This window comes from Mirounga angustirostris, unplaced genomic scaffold, assembly GCF_029215605.1.
Source record: "Mirounga angustirostris isolate CCGP_5_RB_7025 unplaced genomic scaffold, mMirAng1.0.hap1 SCAF_3, whole genome shotgun sequence".
Taxonomy (NCBI): Eukaryota; Metazoa; Chordata; class Mammalia; order Carnivora; family Phocidae; genus Mirounga; species Mirounga angustirostris.
In genome coordinates, this window is record NW_026991711.1 from 76,353,410 (window position 1) to 76,364,435 (window position 11,026).

General features: G+C 39.6%; 1 long non-coding RNA gene across 1 annotated transcript in view; it reads left to right on the top strand.

Moving 5' to 3' along the window:
• Positions 1-10,489, top strand: part of LOC135363756 (uncharacterized) — a 21,369-nt gene extending 10,880 nt beyond the window's left edge. The window contains exons 2-3 of the long non-coding RNA XR_010409814.1: positions 2,469-2,580; positions 10,115-10,489. This is a non-coding gene — a long non-coding RNA (uncharacterized LOC135363756). The remainder of the gene's footprint in view (positions 1-2,468; positions 2,581-10,114) is intronic.
• The last annotated feature ends 537 nt before the right edge of the window (positions 10,490-11,026 follow it).

The window sequence follows — 11,026 nt, forward strand, 5'->3', positions numbered from 1 at the left end:
TTTGATTTTCTCACTTATGTCTGGCTTGGATATTTGTGCACCGTGGAAGGTACAGATACAGTTTGTTTCTATGGAGATAACCGCTTATCCCAGTAATATTTTCTGAATGGTCCTCTTTCCCCACTGAATTCTACAAACACCTCTGTCACGTACCGAGTTTCTATGAATGCCCTGCTCTGTTGCTAAGCTTTTTATTCTGATTGTTCTTGTGTGAATGCCCTACTAACTTATAATAGGTTTACATTAAGATTCAGTATCTAGAAAAGCAAGTCTTTTCCCTTACTGTTCTGAAGGAGTGTCTTTTTAAAGAAATTCTTGTTCCTTTGTTCTTCCATGAAACTCTGAGGATCAGCTTGTCAAGTTTTATTTTAAAAAGTTATTGGGAATTCCTTTGAATGAGAAGATCAGTTTGAGGAGAGTTGACATTTCAATGATATGGAGCCTTCCTTTTCATCATGTTCATCATCTCTGTTTTTTAAAGAACCTCTATAATGTTTTTTGTTCAGGTTTATAGATTTTTCTTCCTAAATGTTTTGTACAAGTTTTTTCATTATAACTATTCCAAGGTAACTTATTTTTTTTCTGGCTATCGTAAATGGCTATCATTTAAAAGAGCTCCTTTAAAAAAAAACCAAACTTGCTAGTATGTAGAAATGCAATTGAACTTATATCAGTAATCTTGATACACTCTATTACTAACTTTGGTAATTTGTCTAAAATTTTTTTTTTAATATTCCGTGTGTGAATAGTGACGTTTTGTTTCCTCTCTTGCTCCCCTCATTCCTCATTCTTCTCCCCCTTTTGCTGTCTTGCACTGGCTGGCACCTCCAGTAAAATGTGGACTAGAAATGAAGACAGGGAAGTATGTCTGCACTTTAGTGAAGTTCTCATCTACTTCTCATTGACTAAAAGTTTTTTTGTTTCCTTTCCCTTTTTAATTTTTTTATCATTAATGGCTATTGAATTTTATCCTCTGATAAATCCAATCAATTTGGTCGTAAGGTATTATGTTTATTACACACTGCTGGATGCAACTTGCTAATACGTATTTTGAATTTTTGCATCCATGTCCATGAGTGAGATTGGCCAGGGATTTTGCTTTTTCATGTTGTCCTAATTTGGTGTCGATCATTTAATTTGGAAATATAATCAGCCTCATGAAATTACTTGGACATACTGTCTGTTTTTATGTTCTCTGGGAGAATCTGTAAGATATTAGAATTAGCTGTTTAGTGAACGTTTGGTACAGCTCACCAGTGAAACTGGCCAGCCTCGTTCTTTCTCTGTGAGATTTTCAATACCAGCGATTGAATCTATTTCACAGGATGGATTTAGTTCTTGAATTAATTTTCGTACTTTATATTTTTCCAGGAATTTGTCCATGTCCAAAATTTAAACATTCATTACCTGAAAGGTTTTATAATCTGTTATCTTTTTAATTAATCTTTTATTTTCTAATTCCTAAATTTCTAATGTCTCACTACCAGCACTCTCTTTGTGTGGGTAACTTTGTTTTATCTTGATCAGCGTTGCCACAAGTTTGCCAATGTGTCTTTTTAAAGAACTCTCCTGGGGTGCCTGGGTGGCTCAGTCAGTTAAGCGTCTGCCTTTAGCTCAGGTCCTGACCTCAGGGTCCTGGGATCCAGCACCCCTGCTCAGCAGGTAGCCTGTTTCTCTCTCTCCTTCTGCCCTCCCCACCCCGCTGTGCTCTCTTGTGCTCTCTCTCTCTCAAATAAATAAATAAAATCTTAAAAAAATATATAAAGAACTCTGCTGATAATTTCCTCTGTGTCTTTGTTTTCCATTTCATTAATTCTGCTCTCATCATTATTTCCTATTTTGGGGGGCTTTATCCCATTACCTTTTTTTCTAAATTCTTGAAGTGGATACTTAATTTTCAATCTTCCAACTTTCTAAATGAAATTGTTAAAGGCTTTAAATGTCCTCATACATTTCCTAACCCTCTTTTTAATGAAGAGCGAGCAGGTCAAAGACTCAGTGATTTTTTTTTTTTTAAAGATTTTACTTATTTATTTGAGAGAGAGAATGAGAGAGAGCACATGAGAGGGGGGAGAGTCAGAGGGAGAAGCAGACTCCCTGCCGAGCAGGGAGCCCGATGCGGGACTCGATCCCGGGACTCCAGGATCATGACCTGAGCCGAAGGCAGTCGCTTAACCAACTGAGCCACCCAGGCGCCCCAAAGACTCAGTGATTTTGTAGGCACTTGGATCTGACCAGAATTTTGAAAGATTCCTTTCATTTTGTATTCATTTTATTTATCTTTAGAGTTACCCTCTATTTGTGGCCCATGGTACTAGGTTTCCATTTATGTTGTGAACAGGGAGTTTCCTTTCATAATACACTTATTTAGGTAGAGACTAATTAAGGAAAAATCTTAAGTAATGATCAAATAGGTGGCACACAAATAGGCCAAAGATCCCCAAAGTGGTATGTTGTATCTCAAATAGGAACAAAATCATGAGGATGACTCTTCAGTGACTGGTGTTGGGGAAACTGGTGTTCCAGGCAACACACCGTCTTCTCTCATCCACGTGCATATACAATCGTTAATCACAGGGGGTAAGTTCTTTTTTTCTTTTTATTAATTTTAAAATTTGAGTATAGTTGACACACAATGTTATATTAGTTTCCGGTGTAGAACATAGTGATTCAACAAGTCTATACATTATGCTGTGTTCACCACAAATGTAGCTCCCAACTGTCATCCTATGATGCTGTTACAGTATCATCAAGCACATTGCCTATTCTCTACCTTTTCCCAGGGGGTAATTTTGGAACAGTTAGAGGAGAAGACAAGTCCTGGAGAGATGCACATGTACAAATATTTCAGTGCCCAAAAGGGAATAATAGTTTTTGGAATTCTAAATTGGGGGTTAGATGTTAATTATAGAAGTGATATTAAAACTGAAGATTGTACTACTAGAGAGAATTAAGGAGCTGTTAGAGAAGGACACAGTTATCCCTAGGACCCAGCATGGGTTCATCAAGAGCATGCCATGTCATGTTAATATACTTTCCCCTTTGACAAAATTTTTAGACTGACAGCTCCGCGGAGGGATCAGGAGAAAGACTGTATCTTGGCCTTGGTGATATATTGGGCAAAGTCATTGTATCCTGTTATCATTGAGAGAAATATATGTGTTTGATGATAGCACTTTCATTAGGGTTCAGAGTTATGTAGGAAAAACTATTCGAAGATTGTTTTGTGATGAATTTATCATTGCCCATCTGTAGGAAGGTCATAATAATTTGCCACAGGTTTCTACGTTGTGTAGCAATTTTACCAAACATGCCAGGTGATATAAAGCTAATTAATGTTGTAGATTTCAGAGTATGTGTTTTAAAAGATATTGGGAAACTGGAATTAGATATGGAAACTCAATGAGTGAGGTTAATAAGCATGAAGGTGCAGTGTTCCACTGAAATCCACACTTCTATTTCTAACGCTTCCACAGAAGCAGAATATCATGAGCTGAGAAACTGTGCAGGCTGAAGACAAAGCCTGGAGGGTCTCTATTCAAGTATAACTAATTCTAGATTTCCCTTGGAATTTCATATTTTATTACAAACATTTATATAAAGTCTGTGTTGTACGATACATTTATATTTTATGGTTATACTTAAAAATGACATTTTAATTGACAAAATCTTTTTTTTTTTTTTTTTTTTTTTTAATTTTTTTATTCTTATGTTAATCCCCTTACATTACAACATTAGTTTTAGATGAAGTGTTCCATGATTCATTGTTTGTGCACAACACCCAGTGCTCCATGCAGAATGTGCCCTCCTAAATACCCACCACCAGGCTAACCCATCCTCCCACCCCCCTCCCCTCTAGAACCCTGTTTGTTTTTCAGAGTCCATCGTCTCTCATGGTTCGTCTACCCCTCCGATTTCCCCCGCTTCATTCTTCCCCTCCCGCTACCTTCTTCTTCTTCTTCTTTTTTTTTTTTTTCTTAACATATATTGCATTATTTGTTTCAGAGGTACAGATCTGAGATTCAACAGTCTTGCACAATTCACAGCGCTTACCAGAGCACATACACTCCCCAGTGTCTATCACCCAGTCCCCCCATCCCTCCCACCCCACCCCCCACTCCAACAACACTCAGTTTGTTTCCTGCGATTAAGAATTCCTCATATCAGTGAGATCATATGATACATGTCTTTCTCTGTTTGACTTATTTCACTCAACATAATACCCTCCAGTTCCATCCACGTCGTTGCAAATGGCAAGATCTCATTCCTTTTGATGGCTGCATAATATTCCATTGTATATATATACCACATCTTCTTTATCCATTCATCTGTCGATGGACATCTTGGCTCTTTCCACAGTTTGGCTATTGTGGACATTGCTGCTATAAACATCGGGGTGCACGTAGCCCTTCGGATCCCTACTTTTGTATCTTTGGGGTAAATACCCAGTAGTGCAATTGCTGGATCATATGGTAGCTCTATTTTCAACTTTTTGAGGAACCTCCATACAGTTTTCCAGAGTGGCTGCACCAGCTTGCATTCCCACCAACAGTGTAGGAGGGTTCCCCTTTCTCCGCATCCCCGCCAACATCTGTCGTTTCCTGACTTGTTCATTTTAGCCATTCTGACTGGTGTGAGGTGATATCTCATTGAGGTTTTGATTTGGATTTCCCTGATGCCGAGCGATATTGAGCACTTTTTCATGTGTCTGTTGGCCATTTGGATGTCTTCTTTGGAAAAATGTCTGTTCATGTCTTCTGCCCATTTCTTAATTGGATTCTTTGTTCTTTGGGTGTTGAGTTTGATGAGTTCTTTATAGATTTTGGATACTAGCCCTTTATCTGATATGTCATTTGCAAATATCTTCTCCCATTCTGTCGGTTGTCTTTTGGTTTTGTTAACTGTTTCCTTTGCTTTGCAAAAGCTTCTTATCTTGATGAAGTCCCAATAGTTCATTTTTGCCCTTGCTTCCCTTGCCTTTGGCGATGTTTCTAGGAAGAAGTTGCTTCGGCTGAGGTCAAAGAGGTTGTTGCCTGTGTTCTCCTTTAGGATTTTGATGGACTCCTGTCTCACATTGAGGTCTTTCAACCATTTGGAGTCTATTTTTGTGTGTGGTGTAAGGAAGTGGTCCAGTTTCATTCTTCTGCATGTGTCTATCCAATTTTCCCAACACCATTTGTTGAAGAGACTGTCTTTGTTCCATTGGACATTCTTTCCCGCTTTGTCGAAGATTAGTTGACCATAGAGTTGAGGGTCCATTTCTGGGCTCTCTATTCTGTTCCATTGATCGATGTGTCTGTTTTTGTGCCAGTACCATGCTGTCTTGATGATGACAGCTTTGTAATAGAGCTTGAAGTCCGGAATTGTGATGCCACCGGCTTTGCTTTTCTTTTTCAATATTCCTCTGGCTATGCGGGGTCTTTTCTGGTTCCATACAAATTTTAGGATTATTTGTTCCATTTCTTTGAAAAAAGTGGATGGTATTTTGATGGGGATTGCATTGAATGTGTAGATTGCTCTAGGTAGCATTGACATCTTCACAATATTTGTTCTTCCAATCCATGAGCATGGAACGTTTTTCCATTTCTTTGTGTCTTCCTCAATTTCTTTCATGAGTATTTTATAGTTTTCTGAGTACAGATCCTTTGTCTCTTTGGTTAGATTTATTCCTAGGTATCTTATGGTTTTGGGTGCAATTGTAAATGGGATCGACTCCTTAATTTCTCTTTCTTCTGTCTTGTTGTTGGTGTATAGGAATGCCACTGACTTCTGTGCATTGATTTTATATCCTGCCACTTTACTGAATTCCTGTATGAGTTCTAGCAGTTTTGGGGTGGAGTCTTTTGGGTTTTCCACATAAAGTATCATATCATCTGCAAAGAGTGAGAGTTTGACTTCTTCTTTGCCAATTTGGATGCCTTTGATTTCTTTTTGTTGTCTGATTGCTGTGGCTAGGACTTCCAATACTATGTTGAATAGCAGTGGTGATAGTGGACATCCCTGCCGCGTTCCTGACCTTAGGGGGAAAGCTCTCAGTTTTTCCCCATTGAGAATAATATTTGCTGTAGGTTTTTCATAGATGGCTTTTATGATATTGAGGTATGTACCCTCTATCCCTATACTCTGAAGAGTTTTGATCAAGAAAGGATGCTGTACTTTGTCAAAAGCTTTTTCGGCATCTATCGAGAGGATCATATGATTCTTGTTCTTTCCTTTGTTAATGTACTGTATCACATTGATTGATTTGCGGATGTTGAACCAACCTTGCAGCCCAGGGATAAATCCCACTTGGTCATGGTGAATAATCCTTTTAATGTACTGTTGGATCCTATTGGCTAGTATTTTGGTGAGAATTTTTGCATCCATGTTCATCAGGGATATTGGTCTGTAATTCTCCTTTTTGATGGGGTCTTTGTCTGGTTTGGGGATCAAGGTAATGCTGGCCTCATAAAATGAGTTTGGAAGTTTTCCTTCCGTTTCAATTTTTTGGAACAGTTTCAGAAGAATAGGTATTAATTCTTCTTGAAATGTTTGGTAGAATTCCCCTGGGAAGCCATCTGGCCCTGGGCTTTTGTTTTTTGGGAGATTTTTGATGACTGCTTCAATTTCCTTAGTGGTTATAGGTCTGTTCAGGTTTTCTATTTCATCCTGGTTCAGTTTTGGTAGTTGATACATCTCTAGGAATGCATCCATCTCTTCCAGGTTATCTAATTTGCTGGCATAGAGTTGCTCATAATATGTTCTTATAATTGTTTGTATTTCTTTGGTGTTGGTTGTGATCTCTCCTCTTTCATTCATGATTTTGTTGATTTGGGTCATTTCTCTTCTCTTTTTGATAAGTCTGGCCAGGGGTTTATCAATCTTGTTAATTCTTTCAAAGAACCAGCTCCTAGTTTCGTTGATCTGTTCTACTGTTCTTTTAGTTTCTATTTCATTGATTTCTGCTCTGATCTTTATGATTTCTCTTCTCCTGCTGGGTTTAGGCTTTATTTGCTGTTCTTTCTCCAGCTCCTTTAGGTGTAGGGTTAGGTTGTGTACTTGAGACCTTTCTTGTTTCTTGAGAAAGGCTTGTATTGCTATATACTTTCCTCTTAGGACTGCCTTTGCTGCATCCCAAAGATTTTGAACAGTTGTGTTTTCATTTTCATTAGTTTCCATGTATTTTTTTAATTCTTCTTTAATTTCCTGGTTGACCCATTCATTCTTCAGTAGGATGCTCTTTAGCCTCCATGTATTTGAGTTCTTTCCGACTTTCCTCTTGGGATTGAGTTCTAGTTTCAAAGCATTGTGGTCTGAAAATAGGCAGGGAATGATCCCAATCTTTTGGTACCGGTTGAGACCTGATTTATGACCTAGGATGTGGTCGATTCTGGAGAATGTTCCATGGGCAGTAGAGAAGAATGTGTATTCCGTTGCTTTGGGGTGGAATGTTCTGAATATGTCTGTGAAGTCCATTTGGTCCAGTGTGTCATTTAAAGTCTTTATTTCCTTGTTGATCTTTTGCTTAGATGATCTGTCCATTTCAGTGAGGGGGATGTTAAAGTCCCCCACTATTATTGTATTGTTGTTGATGTGTTTCTTTGCTTTTGTTATTAATTGCCTTATATAATTGGCTGCTCCCATGTTAGGGGCATAGATATTTACAATTGTTAGATCTTCTTGTTGGATAGATCCTTTAAGTATGATATAGTGTCCTTCCTCATCTCTTATTACAGTCTTTGGTTTAAAATCTAATTTGTCTGATATAAGGATTGCCACCCCAGCTTTCTTTTGGTGTCCATTAGCATGGTAAATGGTTTTCCACCCCCTCACTTTCAATCTGGGGGTGTCTTTGGGTCTAAAATGAGTCTCTTGCAGATAGCATATCGATGGATCTTGTTTTTTAATCCAGTCTGTTAGCCTGTGTCTTTTGATTGGGGCATTTAGCCCATTTACATTCAAGGTAACTATTGAAAGATAGGAATTTAGTGCCATTGTATTGCCTGTAAGGTGACTGTTACCATATATTGTCTGTGTTCCTTTCTGGTCTATGTTGCTTTTAGGGTCTCTCTTTGCTTAGAGGACCCCTTTCAAGATTTCCTGTAGGGCTGGTTTTGTGTTTGCAAATTCCTTTAGTTTTTTTTTGTCCTGGAAACTTTTTATCTCTCCTTCAATTTTCAATGACAGCCTAGCTGGATAGAGTATTCTTGGCTGCATATTTTTCTCATTTAGTGCTCTGAATATATCCTGCCAGTCCTTTCTGGCCTGCCAGGTCTCTGTGGATAGGTCTGTTGCCAATCTAATGTTTCTACCATTGTAGGTTACATATCTCTTCTCCCGAGCTGCTTTCAGGATTTTCTCTTTGTCTGTGAGACTTGTAAGTTTTACTATTAGATGTCGGGGAGTTGACCTATTTTTTTTGATTTTGAGAGGGGTTCTCTGTGCTTCCTGGATTTTCATGCCTGTTTCTTTCCCCAAATTAGGGAAGTTCTCTGCTATAATTTGCTCCATTATACCTTCTGCCCCCCTCTCTCTTTCTTCTTCTTCTGGGATCCCAATTATTCTAATGTTGTTTCGTCTTATGGTATCACTTATCTCTCGAATTCTGCCCTCATGATCCAGTAGTTGTTTATCTCTCTTTTTCTCAGCTTCTTTATTTTCCAGCATTTCATCTTCTATATTACTGATTCTCTCTTCTGCCTCATTTATTCTAGCAGTTAGTGCCCCCATTTTTGATTGCACCTCATTAATAGCCTTTTTGATTTCTACTTGGTTGGATTTTAGCTCTTTTACTTCTCCAGAAAGAGTTTCTCTAATAACTTCCATATTTTTTTCAAGCCCAGCTAGTATCTTTAAAGTGATGATTCTGAACTCTAGATCTGACATCGTACTAATGTCTGTATTGAGTAGGTCCCTGGCAGTCGGTACTGCCTCTTGTTCTTTTTGTTGAGGTGATTTTTTCCGTCTCGTCATTTTGTGCAGAGGAGAATAGATTAATGAGAGAACAAAATGCTAGCAGAGTAACCACGTCCCCAGAAAATATACTCTAAACAAATCAGAAAAGACCTGAAGCAGTGGGATAAGAAGGGGAAAGAGAGAAAAAAAAAAAAGAAAAAAAAAGAAAAAGATAAAGATAAAAACAACAACAAACAAAACAAAAGAACAACAACAAAAGAAAAACCAGAATGTGATCAAATATGATCTATATGGTATATAGATCAGTGCCACACACTAGATTTGGGGTGTGTTTTGGTCTTTTAGAAGAAAGTGTCTCCCAAAATTTTAAAGAAAGAAAAACTTATATATGTACAAAAATAAGGGTTGATATGATGAAGGGATGGAAAATGACTGTAAAAATGGAAATTATAAAAAATTTTATAAAAGGAATTGATAAGAAGTTGTTTGAAAAAAGAAAGAGGATTTAAAAAAAGAAAAAAGAAAAAGAAAAAAAAAGGGAGAGGATGTGATCAGGCAGGGGAATAGAGAACACCATATACTAGAGATTTAGGGTATATTTTAATCTGTTAGAAGAAACTATCTCAAAATTTTAAAGAGAGAACAACTTATATATATAAGCCAAAAATATGGGTAACTACTATGAAGGGATAGAATATGACTCTAAAAATGAAAAATAAAAATGTTTTTTTTAAAAAAAGGGATTGATAAGATGTTGTTTGAAAAAGGGAAAAAGAAAAATTCAAAAAGAAATAAAAAGACAAAAAGACAGTTAAAAAAAAATTAACTTTAAAAGACTAAGGAATCATGGTAAAAAAGCCGTGAATTCTATGTGCAGTAGTCCCTTAGCGCTGGAGTTCTGCTGTCTCATTGATCGGTAAACTTGGTCTTGGCTGGCTGTTCTCGCTGATCTTCTGGGGAGGGGCCTGTTGCCGTGGTTTCCAAATGTCTCTGCCGGAGGCGGAATAGCCCCGCCCTTGCCCCCTCCCGGCTAAGTAATCTGCTCGGGTTTGCTCTCCGGGGCTTTTGTTCCCTGCGAGCTTTCCGTACAGCTTTGGAGGCGGAGAGTGAAAATGGCGGCCTCCCAATCTCCGCCCCGGAGGAGCCGAGAACTCGGGCCCGCTCCTCAGTGAGCCCCCAGAGAAAAGCCGCCAGTCACTCCCGTCTCCCCGGTCTGCAGCTGCACTCCGTGCTCAACCGGCCTGTGACCACGCCTTTCTATCTCTGGCACCGGACCCGGTCTGGAGTCTCCAAACCCAGCAGATCCCTGCGGTGCACTCCCGCGCGGCTCCTCCCGGGGGAGGAAGGTGAGTCTCCCCGGATCTGCCGCTTGTTGGGTCCCTGCTGGAGGAGCAGGGGCCCGACTGGGCCGCGGATCGCGGTTAATGGCAACCCCAGCTGAGAGCCCGCGCCTGGGCTCCGCCTCTGCAGCCGGCTTCCCTGCTGCGTTACCTGGGAGCTCTGCTGCCCTCAGGCACCCCCGGTCTTTCTGTGACCCCGAGGGTCCTGAGACCACACTGTCCCGGAGGGTTCCACCCCCCGCTGAGCCACCAGAGTGACGTCCCTCGGCGGAGCTGACTTTTAAGTTCCGATTTTGTGCTCCGCGGCTCTATCACTTGCCAGAAGCGGCCGACGGAGGCCCCTCCCCCGCCGTCTATCCTCCCGAATATCGCCTCGGATTCACTTCTCCGCACGTCCTACCTTCCAGAAAGTGGTCGCTTTTCTGCTGAGACAGTTGTTGCTCTTCTTTTCTTCGATCTCCTGTTGAGTTTGTAGGTGTTCAGAATGGTTTGATCCCTATCCAGCTGAATTCCTGAGAGGAGACGAAATCCAGGTCTCCTACTCCTCCGCCATCTTCGACAAAATCTTTTTTATTTAGAAGATATAATTTGGATTAATTCTTATTCTCAGAATTGTTATTTATTTATTTATTTATTTATTTATTTATTTATTTATTTATTTATTTAACAGAGAGAGGGAGAGAGCACAAGCAGGGGGAGTGGCAGGCAGAGGGAGAGAGAGAAGCAGATTCCTCACTGAGCAGGGAGCCCAACATGGGGCTTGATCTCAGGACCTGGAGATCATGACTTGA